Source organism: Tauraco erythrolophus, chromosome Z (assembly GCF_009769465.1).
Source record: "Tauraco erythrolophus isolate bTauEry1 chromosome Z, bTauEry1.pri, whole genome shotgun sequence".
Taxonomy (NCBI): Eukaryota; Metazoa; Chordata; class Aves; order Musophagiformes; family Musophagidae; genus Tauraco; species Tauraco erythrolophus.
In genome coordinates this window covers 56,831,902-56,852,239 of record NC_141496.1, presented here as the reverse complement: position 1 = coordinate 56,852,239, position 20,338 = coordinate 56,831,902, and positions in this window count along the sequence as shown.

Below are 20,338 nucleotides of genomic sequence, written 5' to 3'. Positions count from 1 at the left end.
TGAGAGCTACTAAACGCATAGCTTTTGTGTTTTCTCTCTCTGGAAACCAACAGCAAGGTTTTACTGTCTGTAAGTAACATAGCCTGCACTCAGCCCTTTGGCTGTCTCTGTCCCTTTTTACAGGATTATCTGATCTGGCCCCATACTGGCGCCATTAGATCCCCTGCATTTGATAAGGACAGAGAGTGGTGATCGCTTCTCCCTGTGAGACCTGTCCTGGAGTGCTAGTAGACCTGAGAGCCTGGACACATAAAGCTTTGTTGCTCTGCAGCCGCAGCTCAGTGCAGTGCCAGTGTCCCCCAGTACCTTGTCGTGCCAGTGCCTAACTTGCTCCAGAAGTCAAGGAGCTCCAGACCAGACAGTGGCAGTATAGAAGATCCCTTCTCTGTTCCCCAGATGAATGCCTGTTCCGCTCACCCTAACTCATTTTTGCATAAAGCTATGTTTTAGGTAGAAGGGACTTTGAATGGTGGCGTGATGGCAAGGAACGGTATTTTGGCTTTCTTATTTTGTTCTGTGTAGAAGACGTCTCCAAAGAAACTAAAATCTCAAGATACATAGAGAGGTCTGGAGTCAGAAGCTTAGTTTTAGTGAATGTTTGTATGAGAATGTAGATGGTAGCACGAAAAGAAAAAAGCTATGTTCATAATGTCCTCAGAAATACCTGCTCATCCAAACTACCATTCTCTTCCCTTTCTGTGAAACACAGCCTATTTCTTTCATGAAAATAAACCTTTATTTGAACCCTGATTGAAAGTTAGATTTCACACTAAAAGTGAAGTGAAAGACCAAAAAGGAAATGAAAAAAACTGAACAAATCCACATGACTAATCCAAGGGTCCCAAATGAACAAGAGCATGTTATTGTAGTGTTCTTTACTCTCTCCTCATTTATAACTGTGTAAATGACAGCTGAATCTGGTCTCTTAATAATTCATCCTATTCTTTCCTTTTTTCCTCCAATGAATTTATTCTTTTTTTCCATTCTCTAGAGTTTCCTCATGTATTTTCAGACCATCTCCCATTCTTGGCTCTTCTGTAATTATCTCCTTGTTCATCTTCCTTTCCTGTTATAAAAGGAAAAACAAAATGTTTCCCGCAACTGTACTTGAAACAAACAAAAAAAATAGCAGGTGTGCCAGTAAACCACAGGCATTTCCTAATGTGTTACTTAAGCCTCAAAGGTTTTCTTAAAATCATTCTGAATGTGATCAAGGTGACAGTCCTCAGTTCAAGTCCTAGTCTTCCAAAATACCTTCCTTCTTAGATCTGGCAAGCAGAGGACACAAATGTGCTCTGGCAAAATGACAGAATGTTTTAGGCTTGGCCAAACCTCAGCACAGCAAAAAGTTGGATACTTTCCCTGGTACACATTTGTATATTCAATCAACAACTTCAGCAGCTGCATGTGTTTGAAACTGGCACACTGCATAGGTCACACTACTGACAGTGTCAGTCATACTGGGGCTTCAAGACCTTAGTCAGCAGCTGTTTCTGCCACTTCTTTTTCATCATGACTTTTTAATTTATCAGCTCCTGTGCTAGTTTTCTGTAACTGGCTATTAATGCAGCCATGTATGATGAACCTTCCTATGCCTTCCGTTTCGTTGGCCATTCCTGAGGCTTCTGCAAAAAACTGGCTGCCTACTTCGGGCTGTCAGATTTTCTTCCTCCTGTCATGTAAAGGCCAAGCATCCGCTCACTCAAGCCATTTTCGGCAGCACACTAAAAACCTCAAATAAGTCAGAGTCAGATAAATGAGAATGCATTACCAACATAATGAAGGTTCTCTAGGGAAGTGTGCCCTGCAGAAAAAAGAGTTCCTAGGTGCATGAGGAAAATGGCTAGCTGGCAAAGTGGTCCTGTACTAGGAGCAAGTGCAACGATATTTGTGCACAAAAGCAAAACTGTCATACACAAGAGAATCGCTTGGTCTGTCACAAGTGTATGGCATGGCATTGCTACAACTGGAAATGTTTAAGACTTTTGGTGCTGATTTCATAATAGACACATTAAAGCTCTAAATTTTTATGACTACTCTTTTTTTCTCAGTTCTAGTCCCTACAGTTTGCTATGGTAGCTATGAGAGTTAAGTGATTAAATTAGTAATCAGAATTAAATTTTTAATCAGAATTAAAAAGCTACATTTTTGGATGTTGTACTTCTACATTTTTTATTTGTAGTTACTGTAAGTCCTTATGCCTCAGCAGCTAAGTAACCATGTGTGTGGCTTGGGACTGTAACTGTACAAACCAGTACCACAACACACATGTGTCAATCACTATCACAATTTTCACCTCCATTATTCTGGATATATGCATCTGAAAGATGGCAGTCCCATTCACAGCTGGTCAACATGGAAACAAGTCTTTATAGTCTAAAAAGAGAAAACATAAGCAAAAAGTTCATTTGCGGCAAAAAAGCCATATTATCCAAATACAGATTCAAAAATAAACTTGGAATGCTGACAACAGTTACTATTTTTGTGGACACCATAAAGCTACCCCAGTTTCACAAATTGTTTCAGATTTTAGTAGCACTGAGTTAAACATTGTGGGTTTCACATATCTACTCTCGCGATGAAAACTAACAGTCGGCTAGCAGGTTTTATTCACATTCCGTGAACAGTCTTTGACCAGCACCCATTTATCAAAGAGAAACGCCTTCCAGACCATGTTAAACATTGCCTCTAATTTCACACCTGGCCTCAGGACAGTGTACTGTAAAACATAACAGTATCTGTGCAAGAATACACCTGTCTGTGCCAATATTAGGTCAAAAAAGTGTTTGGGCAAAGGATGCGTTAAGTTTTTCTGAGTGTAAGATAGGCTCTTGGTTCTGTTTTAGAGGACAAGATATGGTGAAGACGCTCACCACATAGTCCTGTTCCCTTGATCTTTCATGGTATCTGTCTTGTGGAGTATACAGTCTTCAGGTTGCGCGACGCTGGGACAAGTACTCCTGGTTTCTGTCCTGACGGAACATTCGCTCCAGTGAGGTCGGAAATGTTGCTGTGTGAACAAATTGACACAAACACCATTTGTATCTAACTTGGTGCTTTTTGTGAAGGTTTTGGACGGGTTTTTCAGGCTTATAACACTCCTCCAGGTTTTAGGATTTCTTGTGGTCAGGTGTCAACCACAAACGTTCCAGAAGCAGCATTCACAAGCAGTGTGAGAGGAAACAGAAATCTCAGGAGTCTGTAAGGCTCTTCATTTACACTGTTGTCTTCATTTTTCATTTTCCTGGATTTTAAAACAATACTTAAAGCCAGAAGAGCCTGAGTGGAAGAGCTTTAGAAACAGAAACAGATGAGACAGCGAGGCAAGGAAAGACCACCAGTTACATATGCAGGGATTGATCTGGTAGCCTGCATGCCATTGCTACAAAACTGTGCCTATAGCAATACCTCTTGGCCGTCCATGACACTGGTCTTGTGGTTGCCAGCATAGCTCCAGGAAGCTCAGGCTGTGATGCGAACCTGAAAAATACTCTGTGTAGATGATTTGCAGATGTGTTTGAAGACGCTGATTCCTTATCTATTTGGCCAACAAGGAACAAAAATTGACAAGGAATTGGTTTTTTTTCCTGGATTGCTAGTACTGCATAACTTAGAAGGATCAGCACGGTCATTATTGATTTCTGTCTGCAGTAGATAGAAATTAGAAAATGTTTGAAAGGAGCCGGAAGTAAAAATTAACCCAAGGAACTTTAGCAGTACGCTTCTGTTGAAAACCTTCAATGTCAGGCAAGTGTTGTGCTAACAGGGATTGAAAATGCTACAATCAGTAAGTATCCCAGGGTCAAACTGGGACCAGTAATTAGATTACATTCTTACATTTTTTATTCTTTCCTATTTGAGTTTTTTGTTTTTCTTGGGATATCAGATTTTTGTCCCCTTCAAAGTAGAAAATGAAGGCAGAGCACTTTTGATTAGTCCCTGCCTGTTGGCAGAAGAGCAAAATACCAAGCTGTTGTTTACAGTGACAATGAATGAGCTATCAAGATGTATGAAACACAGTCACTTGCATGTAGGTGCAGAAGTCTTTTACACATAACGTGGTGACAAATACGCAAGGCACTGGGGATAGCTGGAGTGGAATAGCTCGCAGCAGAGGCACAGAGATGCAGTAGGCCTGGAACGGTGACAGGGATTCAGAGGATGTCACTCCTGCCTTCAGCACAGCTGCTGGGGAAACTGAGGCAAGTCACAAAGGCACCACCCATACCTGTGCTGGAACACGTGCTCCTGTGCGTGGTGCTCGGGGAGCTTGCGTGGGTAGCGCTGCGGCATGGCCACGCTCCGTAGGGATGTCAGTGTTGAGAATGGCATGCCAGCATGCGGTTAGCTGTTCACAGCACACAAGATCAACGAAACAGTCACATCTGCATTTTACTTGTCCTGCTGTTAGCCACGCATGTAAAATACATGATTCAGAAAAAAAAACCATGCAAACATATGTAGAGTGTGTGTATAGTATCCTCTCCTGGGGAAGTAACATGGACCACAAGCCTGCAAGTCACAGCAGCCCTTGGTTAGATAATCCACAATAGTATGTTTGGCTGAAAAAAACAACACTGTGGGACACAACAGAGAAAGTGAGGTATTCTTGCTTTCCCTTCACAAACAAGCTCTGAGCCAGTTGATAAGGAAACGCAGGAAGCCACGAAATAGCTTTTTCCCTTAGTGAGGCATGTAAGTAAGGATAATGCTGCCGATTACAGCTGTGAGAGGGAATAGCCTGCCGCACATACTTTTGGAAGATGAGAGGTGTGAGGAAGGTGAGAGGCCTGGCTATATGTTACAGAGCTTACTGGCAGGTTGGGGAAAAATATGTAGCGCAGTATATTGCGTACTTCCAGAATAATACAAACAGGTTGGACTGTTAGTAGGGGAATGTGCAAAGATAATTCATCAGCAGGCAGCCCAGGATAATTAGATGGTTTTAGCTGCGTATGAGCATGGACTACAATCTAAAGGTCAGGGTGAGATTTCAAGTGGTTTAAATGCTGGTGAGAGTAGCATGCTCACAAAGCCAGCTGCCAAACAGGTGTGTGATGGTGTAGGGTGTTCCGTAGCACTGATAAGAACATCCACAGGTTTCCACTTTTTCCCTATGTTTCCCATGGATACTAGTCACAGGCACCATCCACTTCCCACATAAATATTCATAGGACGCTTCCAAACTCCACTCAGATGGGTAATCTGCAGAGCTGAGGCAACACAAAAGTTTGCTTGAAGCCACTTTTGCCCCTACCACCTTCCTCCTTGCCGTCCAGCTGGGTGGTCACTTCGAGTCCCACAGGACAGGAAACCCACAATGAGCTGCAGGACGCCCGAACTTCTGTCTTGTCAAAGGCATATGTCTGTAAAGAGATGAACACACACTGTCAGCGCCCTATAAATAAACAAATGGTAGTTACTACCCAAGCAAAACAAAATACAGATTGGCATCGTTTACAGATATTTAGCTGAATCTATGTTGAGAGATGTATTAAACCCTTGAGTATGCAGTAGTCCATTTGGTAGCATGATAAAGCTGGAAAACGTCCCTCCAGCTCAACATTCTCCTTGGAAATGATTTCACTGCAAAACCACACCATTAAGCAAACTGTTATATGTTCTGACAGAACTTCTCAGGCAATTTTCTCTGTTTCCAAGCTAAGTTCATTTCTTTTTTCTCCCTAGTGTAATTGTTTTTGTTTTTTCGGAGATCTCCAGTAGGACTGATGTGCTTGCTCTCTCTTCCATCCTTCCTCTTCTGACATCTATCAAGAGCTATTCCCATTAATTATGTTTTCTTTTAGGGAGAGCAAGTCTGGATCCTGACCATTCCAGCAAGTCAGATGACGCTATCAGGGCATGCCACCCTACTGAGAACCTTTAGTATCCCAATGGTATCCTGCAGTGCTGAGGGCAATTAATGTTTACGGCAGGGTGCTATGAGCTGTCTGATCCCTGCTGTGCATAAGAGGAATTGTCTTTTTTTTTTTTGGCTAGACCTCTTCTGACCTTTTGGGGTTTCGGTTGATTGTTTGCTGGTGTTTTTCTGTCGCAGCAATACACTGAGCACTCAAATGAGTGCACCATTTGCTAGGACCCAGGGATAACTCATGTGGCAAATGAGCATGTGATTAGGCACACTGACTTGAACAATGCTGACATAAGGTGATTTGAAAAGTTCCCTCACTTGAAGAACTCTTCTGCAGAGAAACGCATGGCTTTAACGTGATCTTTGGTTGGAGGCATCTATTATTACATCAGCGTATACATACAAGCATTTCAGTACCTCTTCAAAACAAAAGCAGTCCTTCTAACACTCTACCTTTGTGCCTTGGCATTAGATCCTGCCGTGCATTATGGTCACTTTGTGTCTTCTCCCGAAGCCAGCTAAAATGACCTAGAAGGATTTTCTCAGTGCACCCATTTCCCAGGTGGCAAAGAGCTGACATTATGGCTCTTCCATTTCCCAGCTGGGGGTTCAGGGTGCAGGGCTGGTGGAGAAGCTTGTTCGGAAGTGTAGAAGGCCACACACCTGGAAACAGCTGAGTTTGATGGGGATCCGGCTTGATGAGTCACCCACATGGGGAGCATGGTTTACCTACAGACCAGCATCTCCTCTCCATTGTGTCCTCAGTCTTTTTTCGGGTGCAATCAACGTGATGTAAGTGTCTGACTGCCAGCTTGTTTTTCACATCACAATTCCTCTTGTCATGTTTGTGCTAATACAGGTTCCTGCAAAGGTAAAGGGGCAGGCACAGTGATGTGTCCACAGAGATGAAGTCAAAAGGAAATGCTGGGCCCTTCAAATCTGGCTCTAAGTGTCATGTCACAACTTAGTCTCAGAAATACCTAAATAACAAGTGACCAAAATGTATTTTAACCTTTTCATTTCATACAGCTTTTACATAGCTTTGCTTTTGTCAGATGAGATTTTACTTGGGTGGATGAAGCAGCAGACGCTGACAGTGCCCTATTACTGCTGCTGGATCACCTGTGGGAGATAGGAGCTGCTTGATGGCCATGGGGACACCCATTCAGACTGAGCCTGTGCCTGTCCACTGTGTCATGTCACATGCAGTCTCTGTCAGAATTAAATCCTAGTCCAAGTGCCAAATCCCATAACCAGGTACACTCATAGGTAAATTGACATGGTTGAGTAGGTCCCCTGTAAAACAAATATTTGTGGTCTCAGATTCCAAGGTACTGAGAAATATGTTATATAGTCCCCACCCCAGCACTGATTGCTAGCCTCAAGACTCATTCTTGTGGGAACCTACTGATACGTATATATGTTCTGGTTTTAAACACTCTCGAAAATAATCTTGGCTATTATTCCTTATCTAACAGCTCTGTCTTATCTCTCTTTATTGTACAATATCAAGCTGCTTTCCTTATATTGCTATGTCTGGTGTGCCAGAAAGGTTGAAATCCTCTTTATAAAGATCCCAGAGGAAAAGGGGAGAAAAGCAAGATAACTACTTGGGTCACAATCAGCAATGAGAGGAAAGAACAGCGGCAAGGGAATCTACAGATAGATGCTTGTGTAACCCCAGTGCAGCTCCTGAGACCTAGTGCACAGGAATTAATATTAATCCAAAACAGAAACATCAAGTTCTTCCAAATGCTTTTTATTCAGAACACCAAACTGTTCTGACACAGTGTGCCTTAGTGCACTTGTTTGTGAATCAGGCCATACTTCTCAATACACACTTCTTCTGAGTTAGCCTCCAGCTGACCAAAAAGACATTGCATAAGAGACAGTGTCCACAAGTAAATGCGATACAAAATTGTACTGAAAGGCCCAACCCCAGACTTGTGTTGTAGCTGCCTTACATTGCATTCGCAGCACAAAGTGGTCTAAGCATTCCTCCTCGTGCATGGAAAGCTTTCTGTGGGAAGCACCTAAGGTGGCAGCTGCTGCCTGAGCTCACCAAAAAAGCCCGTTTTCTGTCAGTAAACACCGTTTTCTCTCATGCTCCAGTCCTGAGGACATTATTTTTGTTCTGACCATCCACACGCGTGTATGCCACCCACTGAGAATTGACTGGGAGGCACAAACACAAAGTGTGCAGTTCCACTGTGCTGTCCTGGCTGGGGACAGCCCTGCGCACAGCTGGTGCAGCCACGTGGCAGCTGGGAGCCCAGGGATGGATGTCCTGAATATTCAGATGTATTTCCTGCACCAGATTGTAAAAGTAAACACAAAACCCTCCAAAAATGGACAGACTGTTAAACTACCATCTTTGTCAAGTGATTGCACCAAACTCTCAGTGTTTATCTAGAGTTTTAGAATGTTCCCTTCCCCACAGGTTCTGTGCACCAGTATAATGGAATTAACATCTGTCTATACAAACCTATATGTGCATTATATACTTTTCAGTGTGTTACATTGTTTTATAGAACTAGCCTGCTACTGAACTAAGACATAATCAAATTCAAATACCTTTTATTATAGTGATTAAGAGCTATTGGGAAGTAAACTTTTGGACTTTACTTCAAAAAGAATTATTCACGGTTTACCTGCAAAATATAGGCAACACCGACTGCATCTTAGATATGCCATGCTGTGCTGAGAGCATATGAGGATCAAAATTCTCTTTCTTAAACAATTAATATCCTTATCAAGCACAGAAATATGATTTTTAAGTGCATTTGGGCATATTGTCACGCACAAACCTGAAAGTCTGTGTTAATCTGGGGCGAAACTCTGGATGTCATTTCTGCCCAAACCTGCACTGTGGAAGGTACAACCAACTTAGGCTCTTTTAGTCCCAAGGTAGTTGCTCCCCATTTAAACTAAAATAGATGCTCCCCTGATTATAAAATAGTAATAGCAATACTGATATGTTTCCCTACCTCTGCACCAGTACTCGTAGTGGATATAATTGAAAAGCAAGTTTAAAGTGGTTAATGTTATGTTTTCGTTTTAAATGACTAAGTAAAGCCAGTTGTCTAAAAGCCAGAGATGGATCAGTATTACAGATTTTACACATTGCTTGCAGAACTGCTCCAGAACACTGTGCACTCCAAAACTTTTAATGACATATCCATAAACCAGACAGTAAACACTTTTGATGCATATGGAAATAGGGGGCCTAGCTGCTATTATCTTCATAATTGACTAAATTATTAGCAGACCAGAGGATAACAGTATTTATGTTTTGAATAAAATACAATCCCACATAAAGATTAACATAAAAAATGAAAGCTGCAAAAAAATCTTAGCTCTCTTTTGTAAAATAAAAATAAGAAGTAATGTAATATTGATAAAGAAATTAATCAAATAATCTAATGTTGAATTGGACCAATAGATTGCATTTGCATCTGATGTAAGTGTTACACACAATCTAGAAACGTACAGGCCTCTAAGTCTTGCCAATATCGGGAAAAGTTGGATTTCGAAATACATTTTAAAGTTCTCTCTGTATAAAAGTAAGACTATAACACCTGGACTAGTACGATGCAAATCAGGAAAAGGAAAATTAAATTCTTCTGTCCAAGGCCTCTGTTTCATTAGTCTTGAGGGCATTATCATTTTCTTGGCTTTTGTCAACATATTAAATGTCTTCCAGAAACTCTTCTTAAAGAAGAATATCAGCACACTTAATTGTTCTACCACAGTGTCGAGACAAAATCGATGTGGCACCATATTGTCTGCTCTAAAATACATCAAATATTGCAGTGCTTGAACAATAGCAGAAATCATCTAAGCAAATACATGGACCTCTGTTTTCTAGTTTTTGTTTCTTTTTACTGTTGCAGTTTAAAAATACACTAAAATAAATTTAAATATACACTAAAATGTTACATGCATTAAGTGAGTCAACAGCAGAAGTTACTGTCCCAGTAAGACGACGATATTAGGGTCACGTGAGACAAGACTTGCCTTCTGCTCTTGTGTGTGGCAAATCCCTTGATGGTAACAAAGAGCTTCTGGGGGGGTAGCAGGGAGGGAAATAATAAAGGGGAATGCTGCTGGTAAAACACAGCCAAAGCTAATGGGGAAATGACAACCATGCAGCAGAGCGTCCACCGTCGCCTGGAAGCTCACACTGGGAAAAACCCAGACATTGCCCCTGAGGCTGCTGCAGGGCTGCAGTGTTGGGGTTGTGGTAGGGATCTGTGCTTGGGATGGGGACCACCTGGACACACAAGGCTGTCTCCCTGCGAGGCCCAACAAAGCTGCCAAAGCTGGTGAATGGACTGCAAATGTGCTAAGTACACGTGCCTGCCAGGTATCCCCTTACCGCCCAATGCATCTAACAGATGTTTGCAGAAAAAGGCTCCATTGTTGTCCTCTGCATCAAGTAACTTCTGCTATGAGTGACATCTTTGTAATTTAGCTTACTGATCTCTTTAACAGAAGAAGATTTAGCTTTTATTTTACCATCTGGAGCCTTTTAAGCTTCGTTCTTCTGCAAGATACTGTTCTCCAAATGGGTAAACTTGTCAATGCCCTCATATACTTTCAATACTTCCTTTTGCAGGCACAAAATAATAAAAATAGTCAAATGTATGGTTATAGTGGGAATTCCTTAAATTAGACCCTATTCGAATTATCCTTGATTGTTTGAAGGGTTTTTGCTGATGAGGTGGTATTAGATCTCTTCACTGGCTGCATAAGGAGAAAGACAGATGCCAGTAGTTCTAGCTCCATGCTCCTCCTCTGTTTGTTAGAGCTGGTCTATGCTACAAGTCTTGCCAGGAAAAGTATGTTTTCTCTGCTTGGGCTTGTAGACCAGCAAACATTTGGATGGTAATGTTTCCTGAGACACACAGGTCACAGGTATTGATCAAGTGAAAGCACAATTTCAGCCATCAGAACTTAGATCAAACATGAAATGACCTGAAAATTAGGACTGGAAAGGCCAAAGGTCACGAGGGCCTGTCCAAGGGCTGTCCATGTGAAACCCAGGGAAGTCTTCAGGCTATTCTCATCCCACTCCAGCCCAAGTTCTTGGATCTCACATGTCTTCCAGTGCAGGCAGTAAAATCCTTAACTTCAATGAGGGTTGGATTGAGTTTGCCAACAAAGTATGCAGGTCCTTTACCAAAAGGTTAGTTAATCTGCAAAAATGATAATTTTCCCAAGGGCAACTGGAGCTCTGAAATTTTAAAAAGATAACAAACCCTTTGCACTCTGAAGAATGTTTCTTTCACCAGTGCTTCTGTGGGAAAGAGTTTGAAAAAAAAAAAAGATTATTTTTTTGACTCCATTCCAAACAGTGCAGAATTTTTCGCTTTTACTTTCTGCAAGGGCTTGGCTAGCCAGCCAGCAAGTGGCTTATTGCACGGCCATAGTAACGAAAGGTCTGATGCATTTCTAACATTTGTAATGGAAGCAACAAGAACTCGTTTCTCTTGTTCCTATGCAACTTTCGGCATTTCCAAATGAACTATGAAAGCCTGAATTTGTAAAAACTACTAAGCTTTCTCGAACGTCTGGAAGAAAAGGAAAAGAGGGAGCAGGCTTCCTGCCTTGTTTCTCAGAAAAAAAAACAACAAACCAACCCCAAAAAACGACAAAACAAAAACAAAACAAGAAAAGAAGTTAAATCAAGAAATAATTCAATTTCTGAAAAGAAGTGACAGGCAAAAAAAAATGGATTTCTGTATCAAGGGGAACTTCTACACAGAGGGTCTATCCACAGCTACAGAAAACAGCCCTGGCTGTCTCTTTAAGCTCAGAACCTGAGTGCCAGCCTGAGTGCCAGCAAGGCAAAAAGTTGGAGGCCATAACTAACCTTCCTGAGTAAACTATAAATTACTTATGACAAATAAAAGAGAGCATTAGTTTAATATGGATTATTTTTATTTCCTTCAATTGAGTGCAGTTCATGTCAGACATATGATGATTTACTTCAGCTCAGATTTTCTGGTGGCCTAGGAAGCTGCAAATGTGCTGAGTATCTTCCTCCGGCTTGGCCAGCCAAATTCCGAGTTTTAACTTTTGGGTATGTATTTGGCTTCTCTGATCTCCCAGCATTTCCTGCACGCTGTGGGCTAACTCTGATTTAATCAACACCGATTTTGGCTGGTGTTCTCCTGTTGAAGTCTACCTACAGCAGTGCAGCTGCAGCAGGATGCATCTCAGGCAAGCACAGATCTGCCAGAAATCCTATTTAAAGACTCAGCTATGGAAGCCTGAAGTGTTACGCTAGCCAATTTCTCTCTGGTTAGTTTAGAGCTAGTTAAATGTTAGCTGGGGAATGGGTAGACTGCAGCCACCAAGAGAGCTGACAATTATATAGGCAGATGCAGTGTCAATGAGACAAAAATAACAGCCAGGGCTGTTCAAGTGCTACCTCAAGTGGTGTGGCAGATACCTGGACCTAAATGCAAAGCAACATTTCCCTGTTCCTAAGGGAAGACACTTTAAAGTTAATCTGAAAACACTTGCCAATTAATTTGCAATTGCTAAGAGATAACTGTACTGAGACTTTAGTCTTTCAACACTTCTAAGAGCTGAACGTTGACATCTCTTTGGGAAGGTATTTTCATGATGTACCATTTAAATGCCACACCGCCAAGCCTACAGTGCTACAGATGCAATCTCACCTGTTACAGCTGCCCGTGCAGCTCCAGGCTGTGGTGAAATGTCTCTTTGAAAATGAAGGGTGACCAACTTACAACTTAAAAAAGAAAATATAGAGGTTGTGTTTCCTGTATACCTTTAATATGCTTTCCAGTGTAAATACTGGGAAATTATGGTCCACTGTGGGAAAAAGTCACAGAGGTAGAAACAAGTCATCAGTTCTGAAATTTCTTGTTATTAAGGCCTTAAATGCTTGCTGCCTGTTTGCTGTGCCCAGAGGTTGTACCTGTGCAGCCAGCAGAGGTCTGGCAGTGCAGAGCTTACATCTAACAGCCCCACAGATAGTCCCCGAGAGAGCAAGCTGGTAGGTGCTGCCCTGCAGTTTAGCCTGTACATATTCTGAAGAGGCTTACAGATCTATAAAGAACATTTCAGGGGCCTACTAAGGTTGGCTACATATTTACTCATTACTTGATGTATTTATTTTGTATAAAAGAGGAAAGAATTAAAAACTAATTTTCCAACAAAAGAAACATCCTCAATTAATGGGGAAACCATGGAGACTTGCCACAAGAGAAAATCTGAAAAGTGTATTTAGTGCTTAGTTTTAAGTATGTGTTTACACAGTTTGCATCAGAAAAGGACTTTTTCTAAAACAGTGTAGAAGTTGCTGAGTATGGCTTAGGCCACATTGGAAGGCTGATATTCTTATCTGCAAAAAAAAAAGGGGGATTTAGCAGACTCACAGGAAGGGTCTTGCAGTAACCTGCGCACCACAAAGGTGTTGAATTTGACAGCAAAAAAACATACGTTCAATGTACTAAAACAGACTGGCCAGGCAAAGCAAGCAAGAGGTGAATCTGTGTGTGCAAATATGTAGTACACATTCTGTCGATGTCAGTTCCCTTTTCATGGGGAGCCAGTTTTGTATTGATTTTTTCCGGCATCTGTTATTTATGTGGCATTGCTATCATTATGTGGGTTCATTATTATTAATGTAGTATCATTATATAATAATAATAATGAGTAGTAGTAGTATTATTACAGGGTATTATTCCAACATCTGATATTTAGTAAACCACAGACACATTTATGGTTTAAGAAGGGCACACTTGCAGCTAATCCTTCCCAGAAACAAGCTCCACAGTAAGCTGGACTGCTGGTGTACTCCCTGCAGACCTGCCACTCTAAGCTTCCTACTCTGAAGCCAAAACAGGGGTTATCAGTTAGTCCAGATGAAGATGCTCTTGACCTGATTCCTGGTTTTGTTTACATCACAAGTGCATTCCTTATTTACACGTACAAAAGACAGGACAGAAGAAATTCCTGTTCCTGTGAGGTGGGAGAATGAAGTACCATTAGGTTATGAAGCTGAGCTTTGCAGAAAATGAGCTTTGCACAAGTACAAACATGTTTATCAGATAGCATGTGCATCGACAAGCACCATTGCCCAGTTTACCTTGCTTTGATCATATCACATTGTTTACTGAGCTTATCTAGTGAGTGAAACAAGGGATTGACATAAAGTGTTGCCCGAGCAGAAAATGAACTTGGGTCAAGTATCAGAAAACACAAGCAAGTTACTGGACTTGTTCATATCAGCTTAAAGTAAAATAAATTATCTAGCTTTTATATCTTCTGTGAGAACCTGAAGCAGTCCACATCAAACTCAAATTAAGAGGTAGGATTTTTTTTAAACCAACAAATCGTTGCAAACGTAGACATAAATCAAGAAAAAACCATAAACTTCAGAAACTACATACTGCAGTGACTGAGCAATCTCGATTATGCCTTTTCTGTATTTGAAAACTCAGCAAAAGTGGTTGTTGGAAGGAAGGGCAGAAGTGTGAATTAAAAAGGCCTGTATGGGGTTTTTTGAGAAGTCAAAAGTTACAGGTCAGTTTGACTTTGAACCAGCAATAGCATTGTCTTAGTGCATTTGATTCCATTTGATTTAGTTGGCTGTGATTTACTCTTCAGCTGTTCTCCCTTGGAAATGGATCCATTCATAGAAGTCAATGTATGACTTGGGTGACCCATTACAACATGTAATTTTTCTTTAGTTTAGCTCAATTGTGGGGGTTTGCTTGCTTTATTTTATCCTGAGAGATTTAAAAGTCATCAGAAGAAGGTGTGAAAACCACCTGGACTTCTGTGGAGTTGGGGTGATGTCCAGTCAGACCCCTACATAGGTTGGGGAGGAACCCTAGCTCCTGAAATGCCATGGCAGTTGGACTTAGACAGTCACTGTCCTGACTTTCCCACAGTCATGAGGCTCCTGGGTTTTCTGTGCTCTCCTAAGAGAGCCTTAAGGTTTGATATCCAAAATACATGCTACAAGACTCAGAGGTCAAAGTTGTGCTGGGCCAATTTTGCTTTCTGTTCACTATGGGGTAGGTCTCACCCCACCAAAATGTAGACCAGACTCAGGGTCTCTGTGCCTTACAGCTGGGAGGAGGGCCATCCTGGGACAACTTTAGCAGCTTGAAGATTTCTGGGAAAAGGATCCCTTGGTTCTGGTCCCTCTCTGTGAAATGGTCTCTGAAGGGAGCAAGAACGGTCAGGCAAAGGTGATGCTGGGGCTCTCAGCACATGAGATGCTACACTGCTGCTGTGAGCTGGGTGACACTGCTGAGCCAGGGTGGAGTAGCTGGCTTAGGGCAGAGAGTCATGTCCTACATGTATTTACGTTTTTCATGCCAGATTTCTTATTGTGTATTAATCACTGTTCAATTATTTGGCCACGAACTGTTGAAAAAACAAAAGTCCTCATTTTCCCCAGGTCCGCATGCCTATTAATGTTAGTGCTGCTATCGTAGACTCCTGTTTGGTTCATATGACAAGCTGCTCTCTTAAATGTTCAGAGGATGGGAAGTTCTGTAGATCCAAGAAGACTCCTGCAAAAAAATCCTCCTTCCTTGTTCCTCACTGTGTGCTCAAGAAATAAATGAGGGGCAGATTTGGGAAGAAAACTAATGTCACAGCCACCTGGCTTCTTTGGTGAGTCCACCTCCACTCTGAACAGTCCAGGTTAGTGCAGTTCGCCCCCCTATAGACTCCCTCTGAAGCGTTGCATTTCAACATCAGTCCCGTGGACGTAAACAGATTATCTGCCTCTCTCTCATTTCATTTAACACCAGGTTTGTGCAAATGGAAACTGATGACTCAGAAGGATTGTTCTGGGACTGGATCATTAGACTTGGGAGAAAATATCACAATGGCTTTTCCAGAGAGGGCAAATGTGGTTCCCTGAATAAAAACACTGTACTAACTGGAAAGCCCTGCTAGCGTGACTGGGCTTTATTGCTCTGTGTGTGTATATATCTTTCTGCCTGCTTCTGAACCAAGCTCATTTATGTAAAGCTACTTGTGCAAATGGAAATGCTGTTGTTCCCAAAGATGCATGCCAAGCAGTCAAAAAGTGTATGGAGTTTCTAGTTGGCATAAAACCGGGGCCTCAGCGCTTTGCAGAGTCCCCAACTCATGAGTAGCACGCACAAGATGATGGAAGGTACCAGTAGAGTCTGGCATCAAAAAGTTTTCACATAGCTTGAAGTCCCAATTACAAGAATCCCCCAAAACGGTGTGTACACAGGCGTATCTATCTTTGTGTTACGAATTTCTAGTATCAATACTGTAAGTGATTAACATTGGAAAACAGAGGTAAAAAGCGCTAGTGCAGCAATAATAAACAGAGCAGAGGTGCCCTGAAGTGTCACGAGGTAGCAGGGTGGGAAACATATGCAATGAAACATCTACAATGCTTGAAAACACCATATGTTGCTTTGCCAAGAACTCTAGCTGTGCCACGTAACTGTGCTGAGCATTAGTCACGAAGCAAGCCGCTCTCCTGGGAGGGAATTGGAGTTAATGATCCTGCCCTTAAACAGGCTTCCCGATGCAGGAACTCTCTCCAACTGCAAGCCTGCATTCTTCTAAAGCAGCAGGGACTGTCCTTCTTAGGACTTCTTCTGCAGTATAACCAATGAAAATAAAGTTTGCAAGCCTAGTTACAAAGTGATTTCTAATACGTTTTCTAGGATATTACTGCCCTGCAAGCTGTTCCAAGGCTTGGTGTCTTTTGGAAACAACGGACCTGCCCCAGTGAATGGTAACTCCCTCCCAGCCCACCTTCTTACCTCGTGGGTAAGAACACATCTGGAAATCCAGCTAGGAAGCTTTGCCAGGGCCTTTCACTACAATAACTTGATTCACGTTGGCCTTTGCCCCTGTTAGGCAGATGTTGCCTTTGCAAAGTGTCTCCAAATCTGCCAGGTTGCATCCCAAGGAATATCTCCCAGCGTCAGTGAAATCCTCACGTGGCTTAAGGGACACGCAGGTGTCAGTGGTGGGCTCTCTGTGAAAACATTGACACCAAGCATCGACCATCACCAATGTGAAAAAGGAGATAAGGTACACCTCAGCACTTCAGTGAAACCCCGTGTTACTCACAGCTCATGAACATTCACCTCCCTCTCTCTGAAGGAAGCTGGAAAGGCAAAGAGGTGAAGAGAAAGCTTTGTGCATCTGAACTAGCAGTTGGAAGAGAAAATAAGTGTTCAGAGAATAGCACAAAATATTCAGTGCCTTGCCAGGATTTCAAAGTAAATAATGACATTCTGCCATATTCTGCTTAAAATTCTCTTTACAGTTTCTCTCAGACAAGGTTTAAATACCTAATTAATCGCATTAATTTAGAGATCTAAGTGAGGCAGTTGAATGTGTCTCCTCTTTTCTGGCAATTGGGAAAGGAAAGGGCTTGTAGAAAGTGAAGTGCATCCAGCAGAAACATCAACTTGGTTCTCGGCAGTAGTCAGAAAAGTGAAGGAAGGTCCAAGTTGTTCAGAAAATGGTAAAAGACTACACAGGGAATGCCATTATGCCAGTGCATGTATATCTATGATATATCTGCATCTTGGACACTGCATTTGGCTTGAAAAAGCTCAGAAAGAGTCAAAGAATTGAGAATTGTAGAATCATAGAATGGTTTGGGTTGGAAGGGACCTTAAAGATCATCTAGTTCCAACCCCCCTGCCATGGGCAGGGACACCTTCCAATAGATAAAGTTGCTCAAAACCTCATCCAACCTGGGTTTGCACACTTCCAGGGATGGGGCATCCACAGCTTCCCTGGGCAACCTGTTCCAATGCCTCATCGCCCTCAGAGTGACGAATTTCTTCCTAATATCTAATCTAAATCTACCCTTTTTCAGTTTAAAGCCATTGCCCCTTGTCCTATCACTACATGCCCTTGGAAAAAGTCCCTCTCCAGCTTTCCTGTAGGCCCCCTTTAGGTACTGGAAGGCTGCTAAAAGGTGTCCCTGAAGCCTTCTCTTCTCGAGGCTGAACAGCCCCAACTCTCTCAGCCTGTCTTCATAGGAGAGGTGCTCCAGGCCTCAGATCATCTTTATAGCCCTCCTCTAGACCTGCTCCAGCAGCTCTATGTCCTTCTTGTGCTAGGGACTCCAGAGCTAAATGCAGTACTCCAGGTGGGGTCTCATGAGTGCAGAGCAGAGGGGCAGAATCCCTTCCCTCTACTGCTGGCCACGCTTCTTTGGATGCAGCCCAGGATACGATTGGCTTTCTGGGCTGCAAGCACACATTGCCAGCTCATGTTGAGCTTCTCATCCACCAGCACCCCCAAGTCCTTCTCCTCAGGGCTACTCTCAATCCATTCTCCACCTAGCCTGTATTTATGCTTGGGATTGTTACAGAGAAGAATGGCAAGGTTTGTGAAGCTATAAAACAGCTTTTCTATGATAAAAATTTGAACAATTTAAGACACTTCAGTGGAAAGGAGCAGAACTCAAAGATCTGTAAAATCTGGAGTGACTTAACAGAGCTGACCATTTTTCATGGACTCTTCCAACAATCCAATGTTCCAAAACATCAGGGACATAGACTGAAGTAAACATAGGTAGGTTTCAGATGAACACGAGGAGGTGGCTCTTCACAAAACATACAGTCAATTTGTATCACTCCTTGCTGCAAGACATTGTAAATGACAGAAGTTGTTGGGGTTTTCAAAATAACAAATCCATGGGAAAAGCCCATCTAGGTTTAGTAAACACAAAGAAACCGCGACCAAAAGATGAAAGAACTTTTTGGAAATAGTTTTCACCGGGTTTTTCTAGGTCTTCCCTATTCCTTCATCTAGACTAAACAAGTCTCATTAAAGGTTATCATCTGGTGAAGTTTTGTAAGATCGTTTAAACCAGCTTTGTTGTTGTTATCAACTAACTTGGGATTAGTCCATAACCTGTCCATTTTTTTGAAAATATTTGTGACCTGCAAAAGACTTGGAAAATTCTAGGCAAATATTCAGAGATTAAATAATTGCACAAGTGAACAGAAAGAGTGGATTTCTGAACTGGTTCATAAGATTGCTAAATCAATCTGCACACCTAAGTGTAGTTTTGAGGATGGAGCTTCTGATTTTTATCACACAATTACAATTGTGCAAGGCCTTATGAAAACTGTTCTGAAAATTCACTGGACTGGCCTTTAGTCCAAACTATGCATATGTTCTAATTCCTTATATTTTGAGCTGTCAGTCAGGTGGGTGCCAAAAGTAAAAACAACTGCAGCTTCAGAATGGCGTAGGAAAGAGAATATTCCTGTGCAAGTCTTACCTGCCTAGGAAAGCAAGAGAGAGGACCAATGAGAAGCTTTGGTAGATGACGAACTCTCTACTTTCCCCGTCCACTTTTATCTGACCCCATCTAGGAGGTTCCTGCCTGAGGTTACACATGCAGTCTTGTTCATGTCTTAATAATGTCTAACAATGAGGATTTTTCATTCATATTGCAAGTGCTGTAATGGAATAGAAAATGTATGTGTGGCTGAACTGTGGCATGAAATCTCTAGTATCCAAGGAAACAGAATACTCATGGGCAACTAATCTTGTAAAAAGCTAAACCAAGTTATCTGTATTGTTTTACTTGTCCAAGGGACTTATTTTCTCACTCAAGTAAGTGTAAGAATATTTCAAATGTCAAAATGGAACCCAAACTGCAAAATATAGATCCTAGTCTCAAGCACCCTAGTTCTTCACAGAGTTTTCATCTGAAGGTGTAATTTTGGCTTACTAAAATCACAGGGATTAATCATAAACCCATTATTTGTCTTCAAAAACCTGGATCGTCTCTCAAGATGAGATATTGATTGCAAACAGCTTGAGACTGGACATATTTTCTTGCAGGTTGCTAGTTCGTGACTGCCAGTAGTAAGAAGGAAATTTTAATTAGGTGGTTAGGCAAAAAAATGAGATGTACTGGAGTGAAAGTGCTGAAATACTATCTGGTAATCTCAAAAGAAGCACAAAAGGAAAGTGTCCCCTCATATTTTCACTACAGTTTACCTGATGCCATGCAGAAATGAGAACTGCTGAAGTGCTAGGAAAAATGTTTCTGTCTGGAGCTTTCCATCGTAGCAGGGCACTTGCATTACGAGTAAAAACGGGAAGAAACTTTTAGGGAAATGGTATGGATAGCTGGCTTCTTTTGATCTGTTCTGTGTAGCCAAGGAAAGCCCATGCAAGGCTTTTTGTTCTGTTGCTTGCTTTACATAGATATGTATATATAAAGCCAGTATCATTATCCAGAGTTGCTATTTCAATGAATAACCAAGCACAGACAAACCCTTAGGCATAGTGGAAAGGGGCCAAAATGGGGCCCAGAAGCTATGCTTTATTTTCCATGGCTTATTTTCAGATTTAGGGAACAAAGGAACAAGAACAAACGTAAAATCTTAATGCTAATCAGTGTAAGAGAGAGGTGTATTCCTTTTTTAAAAGTGTTGT